A 19,827-nucleotide genomic window follows, 5' to 3' on the forward strand; every position below is an offset into this window, starting at 1 on the left:
TGTGCCATTACTAGTAATAATTGTGGATTAATTGGTGTTTTTTTTTCTGAGGTAATTGGGTGTGATATGAATTGCCCTTTTAGGGATCAATAAAGTTGTTTGAATCGTTGAATATCGCTGTTGTGATGGGCTACAGCAAGTGAGTGCACGGTGCGCACTTTGACAGGCTGCCCCAGGTGAAATGGACCATCAGATCATAACACACAATGGGCGATCTTGATGTCACATCATCCATGTGAGCTCTGTTCCACAGAATGTGGTGTCTGACCTGCGGCACGATGTCCACAGGACACGCGTGCCAGGCCGGACATGCACGCGGGGCCGGCTGGACACGCCAGGCCAGTAGATGTAGCCATGATAAGAGAGCACTGCTCCATTCATGTCATTTCATGACTGTACTTCTGTGACCATGGGTCATCTACAGAGAAACAGACGGTTCATACTTGTATTGTTTGCTCGATAAGAGGGATTCAATAAAATGCAGTTTTCTTTATGGTGTGTGCTTTTTAAAAATATGTCTATCTCCTTGATGATTTCAGGCATGTTTCCGCACCTTTTATAGGACAGTGATGGTCGCTCAATGGTAAAGTTTCTGCCTGGCAAACAGAGCTTTTGTAAATTGTAGGTTCAAATCCCGTGGGTGGCATGTATTTATTTATTTTTTTTTTTACAGCAGCTGCACGATGTGGTTACACAGGCTCCAGCTGCTCACACTGGGTTCCCGCTGTGACGGTTTCGTGCACGCTCGACCACGTGTCCCTCCCGACGTCGGCTCAGTGTTTTCATGGTTCACTCATACGAGTTGTTTCACCGTGATTCACCCTGATTTGTACTTATTCGTACTATGTGTGAAGGGGCCCTTAATGATGTATGCTGTACAATGATTCCACCATGAAAAAAAAACTTCAATAACATCACCACAAGTGCAGAATTACCATGATATTCATGCACATGATGAATGTGTTGTGTGGGCCGCTGAAGAGGAGGTACTGCTGGCCCACCACCACCAGAGGGCGCCCTGCCTGGAGTGCGGGCTCCAATCAATCAATCAACTTTTTTTTTATATAGCGCCAAATCACAACAAACAGTTGCCCCAAGGCGCTTTATATTGTAAGGCAAGGCCATACAACAATCATGAAAAACCCCAACGGTCAAAACGACCCCCTGTGAGCAAGCACTTGGCAACAGTGGGAAGGAAAAACTCCCTCTTAACAGGAAGAAACCTCCAGCAGAACCAGGCTCAGGGAGGGGCAGTCTTCTGCTGAGACTGGTTGGGGCTGAGGGAAAGAACCAGGAAAAAGACATGCTGTGGAGGGGGGCAGAGATCGATCACTAATGATTAAATGCGGAGTGATGCATACAGAGCAAAAAGAGAAAGAAACAGTGCATCATGGGAACCCCCCCACAGTCTACGTCTAAAGCAGCATAACCAAGGGATAGTCCAGGGTCACCCGATCCAGCCCTAACTATAAGCCTTAGCGAAAAGGAAAGTTTTAAGCCTAATCTTAAAAGTAGAGAGGGTATCTGTCTCCCTGATCTGAATTGGGAGCTGGTTCCACAGGAGAGGAGCCTGAAAGCTGAAGGCTCTGCCTCCCATTCTACTCTTACAAACCCTAGGAACTACAAGTAAGCCTGCAGTCTGAGAGCGAAGCGCTCTATTAGGGTGATATGGTACTACGAGGTCCCTGAGATAAGATGGGACCTGATTATTCAAAACCTTATAAGTAAGAAGAAGAATTTTAAATTCTATTCTAGAATTAACAGGAAGCCAATGAAGAGAGGCCAACACGGGTGAGATATGCTCTCTCCTGCTAGTCCCCGTCAGTACTCTAGCTGCAGCATTTTGAATTAACTGAAGGCTTTTTAGGGAACTTTTAGGACAACCTGATAATAAAGAATTACAATAGTCCAGCCTAGAGGAAATAAATGCATGAATTAGTTTTTCAGCATCACTCTGAGACAAGACCTTTCTGATTTTAGAGATATTGCGTAAATGCAAAAAGGCAGTCCTACATATTTGTTTAATATGCGCTTTGAATGACATATCCTGATCAAAAATGACTCCAAGATTTCTCACAGTATTACTAGAGGTCAGGGAAATGCCATCCAGAGTAAAGATCTGGTTAGACACCATGCTTCTAAGATTTGTGGGGCCAAGTACAATAACTTCAGTTTTATCTGAGTTTAAAAGCAGGAAATTAGAGGTCATCCATGTCTTTATGTCTGTAAGACAATCCTGCAGTTTAGCTAATTGGTGTGTGTCCTCTGGCTTCATGGATAGATAAAGCTGGGTATCATCTGCGTAACAATGAAAATTTAAGCAATACCGTCTAATAATACTGCCTAAGGGAAGCATGTATAAAGTGAATAAAATTGGTCCTAGCACAGAACCTTGTGGAACTCCATAATTAACTTTAGTCTGTGAAGAAGATTCCCCATTTACATGAACAAACTGTAATCTATTAGACAAATATGATTCAAACCACCGCAGCGCAGTGCCTTTAATACCTATGACATGCTCTAATCTCTGTAATAAAATTTTATGGTCAACAGTATCAAAAGCAGCACTGAGGTCCAACAGAACAAGCACAGAGATAAGTCCACTGTCCGAAGCCATAAGAAGATCATTTGTAACCTTCACTAATGCTGTTTCTGTACTATGATGAATTCTAAAACCTGACTGAACCTCTTCAAATAGACCATTCCTCTGCAGGTGATCAGTTAGCTGTTTTACAACTACCCTCTCAAGAATCTTTGAGAGAAAAGGAAGGTTGGAGATTGGCCTATAATTAGCTAAAATAGCTGGGTCAAGAGATGGCTTTTTAAGTAATGGTTTAATTACTGCCACCTTAAAAGCCTGTGGTACATAGCCAACTAACAAAGATAAGTTGATCATATTTAAGATTGAAGCATTAAATAATGGTAGGACTTCCTTGAGCAGCCTGGCAGGAATGGGGTCTAATAAACATGTTGATGGTTTGGATGAAGTAACTAATGAAAATAACTCAGACAGAACAATCGGAGAGAAACAGTCTAACCAAATACCGGCATCACTGAAAGCAGCCAAAGATAACGATACATCTTTGGGATGGTTATGAGTAATTTTTTCTCTAATAGTCAAAATTTTGTTAGCAAAGAAAGTCATGAAGTCATTACTAGTTAAAGTTAATGGAATACTCAGCTCAATAGAGCTCTGACTCTTTGTCAGCCTGGCTACAGTGCTGAAAAGAAACCTGGGGTTGTTCTTATTTTTCTTCAATTAGTGATGAGTAGAAAGATGTCCTAGCTTTACGGAGGGCTTTTTTATAGAGCAACAAACTCTTTTTCCAGGCTAAGTGAAGATCTTCTAAATTAGTGAGACGGCATTTCCTCTCCAACTTACGGGTTATCTGCTTTAAGCTACGAGTTTGTGAGTTATACCACGGAGTCAGACACTTCTGATTTAAAGCTCTCTTTTTCAGAGGAGCTACAGCATCCAAAGTTGTCTTCAATGAGGATGTAAAACTATTGACGAGATACTCTAACTCCCTTACAGAGTTTAGGTAGCTACTCTGCTCTGTGTTGGTATATGACAATAGAGAACATAAAGAAGGAATCATATCCTTAAACCTAGTTACAGCGCTTTCTGAAAGACTTCTAGTGTAATGAAACTTATTCCCCACTGCAGGGTAGTCCATCAGGGTAAATGTAAATGTTATTAAAAAATGATCAGACAGAAGGGAGTTTTCAGGGAATACTGTTAAGTCTTCTATTTCCATACCATAAGTCAAAACAAGATCTAAGATATGATTAAAGTGGTGGGTGGACTCATTTACTTTTTGAGCAAAGCCAATAGAGTCTAATAATAGATTAAATGCAGTGTTGAGGCTGTCATTCTCAGCATCTGTGTGGATGTTAAAATCGCCCACTATAAGTATCTTATCTGAGCTAAGCACTAAGTCAGACAGAAGGTCTGAAAATTCACAGAGAAACTCACAGTAACGACCAGGTGGACGATAGATAATAACAAATAAAACTGGTTTTTGGGACTTCCAATTTGGATGGAAAAGACTAAGAGACAAGCTTTCAAATGAATTAAAGCTCTGTCTAGGTTTTTGATTAATTAATAAGCTGGAATGGAAGATTGCTGCTAATCCTCCGCCCCGGCCCGTACTACGAGCATTCTGACAGTTAGTGTGACTCGGGGGTGTTGACTCATTTAAACTAACATATTCATCCTGCTGTAACCAGGTTTCTGTTAGGCAGAATAAATCAATACGTTGATCAATTATTATATCATTTACCAACAGGGACTTAGAAGAGAGAGACCTAATGTTTAATAGACCACATTTAACTGTTTTAGTCTGTGGTGCAGTTGAAGGTGCTATATTATTTTTTCTTTTTGAATTTTTTTGCTTAAATAGATTTTTGCTGGTTATTGGTGGTCTGGAAGCAGGCACCGTCTCTATGGGGATGGGGTAATGAGGGGATGGCAGGGGGAGAGAAGCTGCAGAGAGGTGTATAAGACCACAGCTCTGCCTCCTGGTCCCAACGCTAGACAGTCACAGTTTGGAGGATCCAAGAAAATTGGCCAGATTTCTAGAAATGAGAGCTGCTCCATCTAAAGTGGGATGGATGCCGTCTCTCCTAACAAGACCAGGTTTTCCCCAGAAGCTTTGCCAATTATCAATGAAGCCCACCTCATTTTTTGGACACCACTCAGACAGCCAGCAATTCAAGGAGAACATGCGGCTAAACATGTCACTCCCGGTCTGATTGGGGAGGGGCCCAGAGAAAACAACAGAGTCCGACTGTTGTGTGGGCCGCTGAAGAGGAGGTACTGCTGGCCCACCACCACCAGAGGGCGCCCTGCCTGGAGTGCGGGCTCCAGGCACCAGAGGGCGCTACCGCATCATGGGAGTAATCTGGGTGACAGCTGTCACCCATCTCCAAACACAGCTGTTTCTACTCAGCACCGAGGTATATCAGGAGGACGGCGTCTCCACCTCAGTGCCGAGATATCGCCTTAAGACTGAGGTAACATTCTCTGCCTTCATATTCTGAATAACCAGCTAAGATTTGTAAACCGTTTCAGGACTGCTGACTACTAACAGCTAAATTGCTTGAATAAGTACTCACCTTCCTGCTGTATATTGTCAAGAGGTGGAGGCGGCTTCTCCCCTCTCCGTGGCTGGGTGCTGTCGCATCCACATCTGTGTGTTGTTGCTCTCTCCTGCCAGCAGTACCGGATCCGACGAGCGGAGGCAGTGGCCACCTGGGAATTCGGGACTTGGCGGTTCCAGTATTTCCGGGGGTCGGTGGCAGAGGAGATCTGGGTGGTTCCGGTTCGACTGAGACGGACGTCTCCTACCTTCGAGCCTGCCCACACGACACCAGTGGAATTCGGTGTAAACCCAAAGTGTCAATTGTTGTATTGGTTGTGCATTTTCACAACAGTAAAAATTGTTATTTACTTTCTCCATTGTCCGTTCATTGCGCCCCCTGTTGTGGGTCCGTGTTCCTACACTTTCACAACACCGACATTGTTTTTGCAAAGTTACACACCGATTTAATGTTAATTTTAGTGACCTCCGATTGGCGTAACCGAGTGTCATTACTGCCGACGTGAATTACAATCTTACCAAATTTACGCTTAGCCTTAGCCAGCAATTTCAAATTTCCTTCAATGTCGCCTGCTCTGGCCCCCGGAAGACAATTGACAATGGTTGCTGGTGTCGCTAACTTCACATTTCTCAAAACAGAGTCGCCAATAACCAGAGTTTGATCCTCGGCGAGTGTATCGTCGAGTGGGGAAAAACGGTTAGAGATGTGCACGGGTTGACGGTGTACACGGGGCTTCTGTTTAGGGCTACGCTTCCTCCTCACAGTCACCCAGTCGGCCTGCTTTCCCGACTGCCCGGGATCCGCCAGGGGGGAACTAACGGTGGCTAAGCCACCTTGGTCCGCACCGACTACAGGGGCCTGGTTAGCTGTAGAATTTTCCACTGTGCGGAGCCGAGTCTCCAATTCGCCCAGCCTGGCCTCCAAAGCTACGAATAAGCTGCACTTATTACAAGTACCGTTACTGCTAAAGGAGGCCGAGGAACAGCTAAACATTTCACAACCAGAGCAGAAAAGTGCGGGAGAGACAGGAGAAGCCGCCATGCTAAATCGGCTAAAAGCTAGTAGCTACGCAACCTAGTGGATTCCTAAAAACACGCAAAGTGAATAATGTGTAAATAATTTAGAGGTGATTCAGCAGAAGGAGTGCTTTAGTTAAGGCACCAGACAGGCCATGAAGCAGCACAAGTAACGCACGGCAACAGCGAACGCACGACAACGGTGCAAACATAAAATAAAAATCCACTAGACAGGCTGTGGAGCAGCACAGGTAACACACGACAACAGTGGTAGAAAATAAAATAAAAATCCACTAGACAGGCTGCGGAGCAGCACAGGTAACACACGACAACGGTGGTAAAAAAAAAATAAAAATAAAATAAAAATCCACTAGACAGGCCGTGGAACAGCACAGGTAACGCACGACAACGGTGGTAAAAAATAAAATAAAAATCCACTAGACAGGCTGTGGAGCAGCACAGGTAACGCACGACAACGGCGGCAAAAAATAAAATAAAAATCCACTAGACAGGCCGTGGAACAGCACAGGTAACACACGACAACGGTGGTAAAAAATAAAATAAAAATCCACTAGACAGGCTGTGGAGCAGCACAGGTAACGCACGACAACGGCGGCAAAAAATAAAATAAAAATCCACTAGACAGGCTGCGGAGCAGCACAGGTAACGCACGACAACGGCGGAAAAAAATAAAATAAAAATCCACTAGACAGGCTGCGGAGCAGCACAGGCAACGCACGACAACGGTGGCAAAAAACAATAAAAATCCACTAGACAGGCTGTGGAGCAGCACAGGTAACGCACGACAACGGTGGTAAAAAATAAAATAAAAATCCACTAGACAGGCTGCGGAGCAGCACAGGTAACGCACGACAACAGTGCTAAAATAAAATAAAAATCCACTGAACAGGCTGTGTACCAGCACAGGTAACACACGACAACAGTGCTAAAAAATAAAATAAAAATCCACTAGACAGGCTGCGGAGCAGCACAGGTAACGCACGACAACAGTGCTAAAATAAAATAAAAATCCACTGAACAGGCTGTGGAGCAGCACAGGTAACACACGACAACAGTGCTAAAAAATAAAATAAAAATCCACTGGGCAGGCTGTGTACCAGCACAGGTAACGCACGACAACAGTGCTAAAATAAAATAAAAATCCACTGAACAGGCTGTGTACCAGCACAGGTAACACACGACAACAGTGCTAAAAAATAAAATAAAAATCCACTGGGCAGGCTGTGGAGCAGCACAGGTAACATACGACAACAGTGCTAAAAAATAAAATAAAAATCCACTGGGCAGGCTGTGTACCAGCACAGGTAACGCACGACAACAGTGCTAAAAAATAAAATAAAAATCCACTGGGCAGGCTGTGTACCAGCACAGGTAACGCACGACAACAGTGCTAAAATAAAATAAAAATCCACTGAACAGGCTGTGGAGCAGCACAGGTAACACACGACAACAGTGCTAAAAAATAAAATAAAAATCCACTAGACAGGCTGTGGAGCAGCACAGGTAACGCACGACAACAGTGCTAAAAAATAAAATAAAAATCCACTGGGCAGGCTGTGTACCAGCACAGGTAACGCACGACAACAGTGCTAAAAAATAAAATAAAAATCCACTAGACAGGCTGTGGAGCAGCACAGGTAACGCACGACAACAGTGCTAAAAAATAAAATAAAAATCCACTGAACAGGCTGTGTACCAGCACAGGTAACGCACGACAACAGTGCTAAAATAAAATAAAAATCCACTGAACAGGCTGTGGAGCAGCACAGGTAACACACGACAACAGTGCTAAAAAATAAAATAAAAATCCACTGGGCAGGCTGTGTACCAGCACAGGTAACGCACGACAACAGTGCTAAAAAATAAAATAAAAATCCACTAGACAGGCTGTGGAGCAGCACAGGTAACGCACGACAACAGTGCTAAAAAATAAAATAAAAATCCACTGAACAGGCTGTGGAGCAGCACAGGTAACGCACGACAACAGTGCTAAAAAATAAAATAAAAATCCACTGGGCAGGCTGTGTACCAGCACAGGTAACGCACGACAACAGTGCTAAAAAATAAAATAAAAATCCACTAGACAGGCTGTGGAGCAGCACAGGTAACGCACGACAACAGTGCTAAAAAATAAAATAAAAATCCACTAGACAGGCTGTGGAGCAGCACAGGTAACGCACGACAACAGTGGTAAAAAATAAAATAAAAATCCACTAGACAGGCTGCGGAGCAGCACAAGTAACGCACGACAACAATGCTAAAATAAAATAAAAATCCACTGAACAGGCTGTGGAGCAGCACAGGTAACACACGACAACAGTGCCAAAACAAAACAAAAATCCACTAGACAGGCTGTGGAGCAGCACAGGTAACGCACGACAACAGTGGTAAAAAATAAAATAAAAATCCACTAGACAGGCTGTGGAACAGCACAGGTAACGCACGACAACGGTGGTAAAAAATAAAATAAAAATCCACTAGACAGGCTGTGGAGCAGCACAGGTAACGCACGACAACGGTGGTAAAAAATAAAATAAAAATCCACTAGACAGGCTGTGGAGCAGCACAGGTAACGCACGACAACGGCGGCAAAAAATAAAATAAAAATCCACTAGACAGGCCGTGGAACAGCACAGGTAACGCACGACAACGGTGGTAAAAAATAAAATAAAAATCCACTAGACAGGCTGTGGAGCAGCACAGGTAACGCACGACAACGGCGGCAAAAAATAAAATAAAAATCCACTAGACAGGCCGTGGAACAGCACAGGTAACACACGACAACGGTGGTAAAAAAATAAAATAAAAATCCACTAGACAGGCTGTGGAGCAGCACAGGTAACGCACGACAACGGCGGCAAAAAATAAAATAAAAATCCACTAGACAGGCTGCGGAGCAGCACAGGTAACGCACGACAACGGCGGAAAAAAATAAAATAAAAATCCACTAGACAGGCTGCGGAGCAGCACAGGCAACGCACGACAACGGTGGCAAAAAACAATAAAAATCCACTAGACAGGCTGTGGAGCAGCACAGGTAACGCACGACAACGGTGGTAAAAAATAAAATAAAAATCCACTACACAGGCTGCGGAGCAGCACAGGTAACGCACGACAACAGTGCTAAAATAAAATAAAAATCCACTGAACAGGCTGTGGAGCAGCACAGGTAACACACGACAACAGTGCTAAAAAATAAAATAAAAATCCACTGGGCAGGCTGTGTACCAGCACAGGTAACACACGACAACAGTGCTAAAAAATAAAATAAAAATCCACTAGACAGGCTGCGGAGCAGCACAGGTAACGCACGACAACAGTGCTAAAATAAAATAAAAATCCACTGAACAGGCTGTGGAGCAGCACAGGTAACACACGACAACAGTGCTAAAAAATAAAATAAAAATCCACTGGGCAGGCTGTGTACCAGCACAGGTAACGCACGACAACAGTGCTAAAATAAAATAAAAATCCACTGAACAGGCTGTGTACCAGCACAGGTAACACACGACAACAGTGCTAAAAAATAAAATAAAAATCCACTGGGCAGGCTGTGGAGCAGCACAGGTAACATACGACAACAGTGCTAAAAAATAAAATAAAAATCCACTGGGCAGGCTGTGTACCAGCACAGGTAACGCACGACAACGGTGGTAAAAAATAAAATAAAAATCCACTAGACAGGCTGTGGAGCAGCACAGGTAACGCACGACAACGGCGGCAAAAAATAAAATAAAAATCCACTAGACAGGCCGTGGAACAGCACAGGTAACGCACGACAACGGTGGTAAAAAATAAAATAAAAATCCACTAGACAGGCTGTGGAGCAGCACAGGTAACGCACGACAACGGCGGCAAAAAATAAAATAAAAATCCACTAGACAGGCCGTGGAACAGCACAGGTAACACACGACAACGGTGGTAAAAAAATAAAATAAAAATCCACTAGACAGGCTGTGGAGCAGCACAGGTAACGCACGACAACGGCGGCAAAAAATAAAATAAAAATCCACTAGACAGGCTGCGGAGCAGCACAGGTAACGCACGACAACGGCGGAAAAAAATAAAATAAAAATCCACTAGACAGGCTGCGGAGCAGCACAGGCAACGCACGACAACGGTGGCAAAAAACAATAAAAATCCACTAGACAGGCTGTGGAGCAGCACAGGTAACGCACGACAACGGTGGTAAAAAATAAAATAAAATCCACTAGACAGGCTGCGGAGCAGCACAGGTAACGCACGACAACAGTGCTAAAATAAAATAAAAATCCACTGAACAGGCTGTGGAGCAGCACAGGTAACACACGACAACAGTGCTAAAAAATAAAATAAAAATCCACTGGGCAGGCTGTGTACCAGCACAGGTAACACACGACAACAGTGCTAAAAAATAAAATAAAAATCCACTAGACAGGCTGCGGAGCAGCACAGGTAACGCACGACAACAGTGCTAAAATAAAATAAAAATCCACTGAACAGGCTGTGGAGCAGCACAGGTAACACACGACAACAGTGCTAAAAAATAAAATAAAAATCCACTGGGCAGGCTGTGTACCAGCACAGGTAACGCACGACAACAGTGCTAAAATAAAATAAAAATCCACTGAACAGGCTGTGTACCAGCACAGGTAACACACGACAACAGTGCTAAAAAATAAAATAAAAATCCACTGGGCAGGCTGTGGAGCAGCACAGGTAACATACGACAACAGTGCTAAAAAATAAAATAAAAATCCACTGGGCAGGCTGTGTACCAGCACAGGTAACGCACGACAACAGTGCTAAAAAATAAAATAAAAATCCACTGGGCAGGCTGTGTACCAGCACAGGTAACGCACGACAACAGTGCTAAAATAAAATAAAAATCCACTGAACAGGCTGTGGAGCAGCACAGGTAACACACGACAACAGTGCTAAAAAATAAAATAAAAATCCACTGGGCAGGCTGTGTACCAGCACAGGTAACGCACGACAACAGTGCTAAAAAATAAAATAAAAATCCACTAGACAGGCTGTGGAGCAGCACAGGTAACGCACGACAACAGTGCTAAAAAATAAAATAAAAATCCACTGAACAGGCTGTGTACCAGCACAGGTAACGCACGACAACAGTGCTAAAATAAAATAAAAATCCACTGAACAGGCTGTGGAGCAGCACAGGTAACACACGACAACAGTGCTAAAAAATAAAATAAAAATCCACTGGGCAGGCTGTGTACCAGCACAGGTAACGCACGACAACAGTGCTAAAAAATAAAATAAAAATCCACTAGACAGGCTGTGGAGCAGCACAGGTAACGCACGACAACAGTGCTAAAAAATAAAATAAAAATCCACTGAACAGGCTGTGGAGCAGCACAGGTAACACACGACAACAGTGCTAAAAAATAAAATAAAAATCCACTGGGCAGGCTGTGTACCAGCACAGGTAACGCACGACAACAGTGCTAAAAAATAAAATAAAAATCCACTAGACAGGCTGTGGAGCAGCACAGGTAACGCACGACAACAGTGCTAAAAAATAAAATAAAAATCCACTAGACAGGCTGTGGAGCAGCACAGGTAACGCACGACAACAGTGGTAAAAAATAAAATAAAAATCCACTAGACAGGCTGCGGAGCAGCACAGGTAACGCACGACAACAATGCTAAAATAAAATAAAAATCCACTGAACAGGCTGTGGAGCAGCACAGGTAACACACGACAACAGTGGTAAAAAATAAAATAAAAATCCACTAGACAGGCTGTGGAGCAGCACAGGTAACACACGACAACAATGCTAAAATAAAATAAAAATCCACTGAACAGGCTGTGGAGCAGCACAGGTAACGCACGACAACAGTGGTAAAAAATAAAATAAAAATCCACTAGACAGGCTGTGGAGCAGCACAGGTAACACACGACAACAGTGCTAAAAAATAAAATAAAAATCCACTAGACAGGCTGCGGAGCAGCACAGGTAACGCACGACAACAGTGCCAAAACAAAACAAAAATCCACTAGACAGGCTGCGGAGCAGCACAGGTAACGCACGACAACAATGCTAAAATAAAATAAAAATCCACTGAACAGGCTGTGGAGCAGCACAGGTAACGCACGACAACAGTGGTAAAAAATAAAATAAAAATCCACTAGACAGGCTGTGGAGCAGCACAGGTAACACACGACAACAGTGCTAAAAAATAAAATAAAAATCCACTAGACAGGCTGTGGAGCAGCACAGGTAACGCACGACAACAGTGGTAAAAAATAAAATAAAAATCCACTAGACAGGCTGCGGAGCAGCACAGGTAACGCACGACAACAGTGCTAAAATAAAATAAAAATCCACTGAACAGGCTGTGGAGCAGCACAGGTAACACACGACAACAGTGCTAAAAAATAAAATAAAAATCCACTGGGCAGGCTGTGTACCAGCACAGGTAACACACGACAACAGTGCTAAAAAATAAAATAAAAATCCACTAGACAGGCTGCGGAGCAGCACAGGTAACGCACGACAACAGTGCCAAAACAAAACAAAAATCCACTGAACAGGCTGTGGAGCAGCACAGGCAACACACGACAACAGTGCTAAAAAATAAAATAAAAATCCACTGGGCAGGCTGTGTACCAGCACAGGTAACGCACGACAACAGTGCTAAAATAAAATAAAAATCCACTGAACAGGCTGTGTACCAGCACAGGTAACACACGACAACAGTGCTAAAAAATAAAATAAAAATCCACTGGGCAGGCTGTGGAGCAGCACAGGTAACACACGACAACAGTGCTAAAAAATAAAATAAAAATCCACTGGGCAGGCTGTGTACCAGCACAGGTAACACACGACAACAGTGCCAAAAAATAAAATTAAAATCCACTAGACAGGCTGTGGAGCAGCACAGGTAACGCACGACAACAGTGCTAAAAAATAAAATAAAAATCCACTGGGCAGGCTGTGGAGCAGCACAGGTAACACACGACAGCAGTGCTAAAAAATAAAATAAAAATCCACTGGGCAGGCTGTGTACCAGCACAGGTAACACACGACAACAGTGCCAAAAAATAAAATAAAAATCCACTAGACAGGCTGTGTACCAGCACAGGTAACGCACGACAACAGTGCTAAAATAAAATAAAAATCCACTGAACAGGCTGTGTACCAGCACAGGTAACACACGACAACAGTGCTAAAAAATAAAATAAAAATCCACTGGGCAGGCTGTGTACCAGCACAGGTAACACACGACAACAGTGCTAAAAAATAAAATAAAAATCCACTGGGCAGGCTGTGGAGCAGCACAGGTAACACACGACAACAGTGCTAAAAAATAAAATAAAAATCCACTAGACAGGCTGTGGAGCAGCACAGGTAACACACGACAACAGTGCCAAAAAATAAAATAAAAATCCACTAGACAGGCTGTGGAGCAGCACAGGTAACGCACGACAACAGTGGTAAAAAATAAAATAAAAATCCACTAGACAGGCTGCGGAGCAGCACAGGTAACGCACGACAACAGTGCTAAAATAAAATAAAAATCCACTGGACAGGCTGTGGAGCAGCACAGGTAACACACGACAACAGTGCTAAAAAATAAAATAAAAATCCACTGGGCAGGCTGTGTACCAGCACAGGTAACGCACGACAACAGTGCTAAAATAAAATAAAAATCCACTGAACAGGCTGTGTACCAGCACAGGTAACACACGACAACAGTGCTAAAAAATAAAATAAAAATCCACTGAACAGGCTGTGGAGCAGCACAGGTAACACACGACAACAGTGCTAAAATAAAATAAAAATCCACTAGGCAGGCTGTGGAGCAGCACGACAACAGTGCTAAAAAATAAAATAAAAATAAAAACGAAAGCGTTAGCAAGCTAGTTAGCTTGCCAACGCTGATGAAAGTTAGCTGATAAAAGTGCTCCGTCGCGATGTTTCGACCGTTAGAGGTCTTCTTTAGGCGTTGGAGCACGGTGAAAAAGTAAAAAAAAAAAAAAAAAAAAAAAAAGTAAAAAAAAAGTAAAAAAAGTCTTGAAAAAGACTGTTAATTCAAAGAACTCAAACAGCTCAGTTCAAACAGCTAACAGATACAGCAGAACACCGCTGTGCTCCGGAACAGGAAGACGACGATCTCCAGCCCTCTGGTGCTCCAGGCACCAGAGGGCGCTGCCGCCTCACAGGAGCAGCCAGGGTGACAGCTGTCACCCATCACCTGAGACAGCTGACAGCAATCATCAGAGGGGTATATCAGCAGGACGGCATCTCCACCTCATTGCCGAGATATCGTTTCTACCGAGGAGGTAACGTATCCAGCCGACTGTATCACCTTTGAATACTTTTTGCCTTTATACAGAGAGAGAGAAGAGCAGCAGGAGACAGTATTGGATAAGTACTCACACTCCTGCACTTCAGTGTTTACTTGACGAGAGGGGGAGGTGGTGTTACCACCGTCCGTGTTGCTGGGTGCAGCGCACCCACCTCTGACTGTTTTTGTTCCTCGCCAGCAGTACCAGATCCGACAAGCGGAGGCAGTGGTCACCTGGGAGTTCGGGACTTGGCGGCTCCAGTATTCCCGGGGTTCGGTGGCTGTGGAAATCGAGTGGTTCCGGTTCGACTTGGACAGACGTCTCCTACCTTCGAGCCTGCCCACACGACACCATTGGAATTCGGCTTATTCACGAAATTGTTATCTGTTGTGTTTGTTGTGCGAGTTTCACAACAGTAAAGCTTTGTTATTTGACTTACTCCATTGTCCGTTCATTTGTGCCCCCTGTTGTGGGTCCGTGTTCCTACACTTTCACAACAGGATATCTCGGCCAGCGTCATGGATCCCGAGGGGCGTCAACCGGCTGTTGAACGGCCAATGGAAGAACAGGGCGCACAGGCGTCCGCAGGAGGGGTGATCGGTGAGTTGCAGCGGATCCTCACCGCTTTCACGACTCGGATGGATTTGATGACCGAGCAGAACGTCCTCCTGAACCGCAGGGTGGAGGCTCTCGCCGCGCAGGTGGAAGCGAGCGGTTAAACACCAACGCCCGCCCCTAGAAACTGGGCTAGGGGTGGGCCGAGACATTCACGTGGGACACACCCACATCGCCACACGACTCCCAGTTACCATCCTGTATGAGGATTTAACCCTGAAGGCCCCAGCACTGGTGGACACGGGCTCAGAAGGGAATTTGCTAGACAGCAAATGGGCCAGGAAGATAGGGTTCCCTCTGGTGGCGCTTACCTTGCCTGTGCAGGTACGGGTACTAGATGGCTCCCTACTCCCTCCAATCACTCACAAGACACCACCAGTAACTCTGGTGGTGTCGGGGAATCATCGGGAGGAGATCGAGTTTTTTGTGACTCCGGCCACCTCCCGTGTGATTTTAGGGTTCCCTTGGATGTTGAAACACAATCCCCAGATCGATTGGCCGTCCGGGGTAGTGGTTCAGTGGAGCGAGACCTGCCATTGGGTATGTTTAGGTTCCTCGGTTCCTCCCGGTTCCCAGGCCAGGGAGGAGGTCAGAGCCCCGCCCAATCTAGGGACGGTCCCGGTGCAGTACCATGACCTTGCGGAGGTGTTTAGCAAGGATCTGGTGCTCACCCTTCCCCCGCACCGCCCGTATGATTGTGCCATTGATTTGGTTCCAGGTGTTGAGTTCCCGTCCAGTAGGCTGTACAACCTCTCACGACCTGAACGCGAATCAATGGAGACCTACATCCGGGACTCTTTGGCTGCCGGGTTGATCCGGAATTCCACCTCCCCGATGGGTGCGGGTTTCTTTTTTGTGGGGAAAAAGGATGGCGGATTACGTCCATGCATCGATTACAGGGGGCTGAATGAAATCACGGTTCGTAACCGATAACCCTTACCCTTGTTGGATTCGGTGTTCACGCCCCTGCATGGAGCTAAGATATTCACCAAGCTTGATCTTAGGAATGCGTATCACCTGGTTCGGATCCGGAAGGGAGACGAGTGGAAGACGGCATTTAACACCCCGTTAGGTCATTTTGAGTACCTGGTCATGCCGTTCGGTCTTACAAACGCTCCCGCGACGTTCCAAGCATTGGTTAATGATGTCTTGCGGGACTTCCTGCACCGATTCGTCTTCGTATATCTTGACGACATACTCATCTTTTCTCCGGATCCTGAGACCCATGTTCGACATGTACGTCAGGTCCTGCAGCGGTTATTGGAGAACCGGCTGTTTGTTAAGGGCGAGAAGTGTGAGTTTCACCGCACCTCTTTGTCCTTCTTGGGGTTCATCATCTCCCCCAACTCCGTTGCTCCTGATCCGGCCAAGGTTGCGGCGGTGAGAGACTGGCCCCAACCCACAAGCCGTAGGAAGCTGCAACAGTTCCTCGGCTTTGCTAATTTCTACAGGAGGTTCATTAAGGGCTACAGTCAGGTAGTTAGCCCCCTGACAGCCCTGACCTCACCAAAAGTCCCCTTCACCTGGTCGGATCGTTCAAGGAGTTGAAACGGCACTTCTCGTCTGCACCCGTTCTGGTGCAGCCCGATCCTAGTCGCCAGTTAGTGGTTGAAGTGGACGCCTCGGACTCAGGGATAGGAGCTGTGCTGTCCCAGAGCGGGAAGACCGATAAGGTCCTTCATCCGTGTGCCTATTTTTCCCGCAGGTTGACCCCGGCCGAACGGAACTATGACGTCGGCAATCGAGAGCTCCTTGCGGTGAAAGAGGCTCTTGAAGAGTGGAGACATCTGTTGGAGGGAACGTCCGTGCCATTCACGGTTTTCACTGACCACCGGAACCTGGAGTATATCAGGACCGCCAAGCGGCTGAATCCCAGGCAAGCCCGCTGGTCACTGTTCTTCGGCCGTTTTGACTTCCGCATCACCTACCGGCCCGGGACCAAGAACCAGAGATCGGATGCCTTGTCCCGGGTACACGAAGACGAAGTCAAAACGGAGTTGTCGGATCCACCGGAACCCATCATCCCGGAGTCCACTATCATGGCCACCCTAACCTGGGAAGTAGAGAGAACCATCCGGGAGGACCTGGCACGAAGCCCGGACCCCAGGACTGGACCGAAGAACAGACTTTACGTCCCACCAGAAGCCAGGGCTGCAGTCCTGGACTTCTGTCACGGCTCTAAGCTCTCCTGTCATCCAGGGGTGCAAAGAACCGTGGCAGTTGTCCGGCAGCGCTTCTGGTGGGCGTCCCTGGAGGCCGACGTCCGGGATTATATCCAGGCCTGCACCACCTGCGCCAGGGGCAAGGCCGACCATCGCAAGGCTCCGGGACTGCTACAGCCGCTGCCCGTGCCTCATCGCCCCTGGTCCCACATCGGCCTGGATTTTGTCACGGGCCTCCCGCCGTCCCAGGGAAACACCGTCATCCTCACGATAGTGGACCGATTCTCCAAGGCGGCCCACTTCGTGGCCCTCCCGAAGCTCCCAACAGCCCAGGAGACGGCAGACCTCCTGGTCCACCACGTCGTCCGGCTGCATGGGATTCCATCAGACATCGTCTCCGATCGCGGTCCCCAGTTCTCCTCGCATGTCTGGAGGAGCTTCTGCCGGGAACTGGGGGCCACGGTCAGTCTCTCGTCCGGATACCACCCCCAAACCAACGGGCAAGCAGAGCGGGCCAATCAAGAGATGGAGCAGACCCTGCGCTGCGTAACAGCCGCGCACCCGGCGGCCTGGAGTACCCATCTGGCCTGGATCGAGTACGCCCACAACAGCCAAGTGTTGTCAGCCACCGGCCTCTCCCCCTTTGAGGTGTGTTTGGGGTATCAGCCCCCGTTGTTTCCGGTGGTTGAGGGAGAGGTCGTGTGCCCTCGGTCCAGGCCCATCTACGGAAGTGCCGTCGGGTGTGGCGTGCCGCCCGCTCTGCTTTGCTGAAGGCCCGGATGAGGACAAAGGCCCATGCAGACCTACGTATCGTCCCGGGCAGGAAGTGTGGTTGTCCACCAAGGACATCCCACTACAAGTAGCCTCCCCGAAATTGCAAGACAGATACATAGGTCCGTTCAAGATCCTCAAAGTCATCAATCCCGCCGCAGTGAGGCTTCAGCTTCCGGCCTCACTGCGGATCCATCCAGTGTTCCACGTGTCAAAGATCAAGCCCCATCACACCTCGCCCCTATGTACACCCGGTCCGGCACCACCTCCTGCCCGGATCATCGACGGCGAGCCGGCTTGGACTGTGCGCCGGCTTTTGGATGTCCGACGGATGGGCCGGGGCTTTCAATATCTGGTGGACTGGGAGGGGTACGGTCCCGAAGAACGCTCCTGGGTGAAGAGGAGCTTCATCCTGGACCCGGCCCTCCTGGCCGACTTCTACCACCGCCACCCGGACAAGCCCGGTCGGGCGCCAGGAGGCGCCCGTTGAGGGGGGGGTCCTGTTGTGTGGGCCGCTGAAGAGGAGGTACTGCTGGCCCACCACCACCAGAGGGCGCCCTGCCTGGAGTGCGGGCTCCAGGCACCAGAGGGCGCTGCCGCCTCACAGGAGCAGCCAGGGTGACAGCTGTCACCCATCACCTGAGACAGCTGACAGCAATCATCAGAGGGGTATATCAGCAGGACGGCATCTCCACCTCATTGCCGAGATATCGTTTCTACCAAGGAGGTAACGTATCCAGCCGACTGTATCACCTTTGAATACTTTTTGCCTTTATACAGAGAGAGAGAAGAGCAGCAGGAGACAGTATTGGATAAGTACTCACACTCCTGCACTTCAGTGTTTACTTGACGAGAGGGGGAGGTGGTGTTACCACCGTCCGTGTTGCTGGGTGCAGCGCACCCACCTCTGACTATTTTTGTTCCTCGCCAGCAGTACCAGATCCGACAAGTGGAGGCAGTGGTCACCTGGGAGTTCGGGACTTGGCGGCTCCAGTATTCCCGGGGTTCGGTGGCGGTGGAAATTGAGTGGTTCCGGTTCGACTTGGACAGACGTCTCCTACCTTCGAGCCTGCCCACACGACACCATTGGAATTCGGCTTATTCACGAAATTGTTATCTGTTGTGTTTGTTGTGCGAGTTTCACAACAGTAAAGCTTTGTTATTTGACTTACTCCATTGTCCGTTCATTTGCGCCCCCGGTTGTGGGTCCGTGTTCCTACACTTTCACAACAGAATGTATGTAAACAACTGTAATATAAAGAAAGACATAATAATGCTTACATTTTGAAACTTGAACATATTCATAATACTAGAACTATAAATTATGGTGTAAAATAGGCCAACATCTAATCTTATGGCAACTTTAAAAGGTTCAAAAGCCAAGGTCTCAGGCTGAGAAATGTTGCCCTTCAGCCAAGAGTATATGGCCTGTGGCAGGTCTTATCATTTCCAATTCAGTACAGGTCTAATGATAACTTTCCTCCTCGGTAGCACATTTAAACCTTCTGAATTTGAAGCAGTTGCAACAAATATGATATGATGATCTAGTGGTTAAGGTGCTGGGCTTGAGACCAGAAGATCCTTGGTTCAAAACCCAGCCTGACTGGAAAATCACTAACGGCCCTTGGGCAAGGTCTTTAATCCCCTAGTTGCTCCCGGTGTGTAGTGAGCACCTTGTATGGCAGCAGCCTGACATCGGGATGAATGTGAGGCATTATTTATAAAGAGCTTTGAGCATCTGATGCAGATGGAAAAGTGCTATATAAATGCAGTCCATTTACCATTTTGTGAAAGAATACCACTAGGGCCATAAGTATGTGGACAGTGGCACAATTTCTGT

The 19,827-nt window shown here is 46.7% G+C and overlaps 1 protein-coding gene across 1 annotated transcript in view; it reads left to right on the top strand.

The window, feature by feature from the left end:
- Positions 1-19,827, top strand: part of neto1l (neuropilin (NRP) and tolloid (TLL)-like 1, like) — a 174,542-nt gene that overhangs the window by 5,901 nt on the left and 148,814 nt on the right. The window lies entirely within an intron of this gene.

The sequence above is a fragment of the Thalassophryne amazonica genome, chromosome 1, assembly GCF_902500255.1.
Source record: "Thalassophryne amazonica chromosome 1, fThaAma1.1, whole genome shotgun sequence".
Lineage (NCBI taxonomy): Eukaryota > Metazoa > Chordata > Actinopteri > Batrachoidiformes > Batrachoididae > Thalassophryne > Thalassophryne amazonica.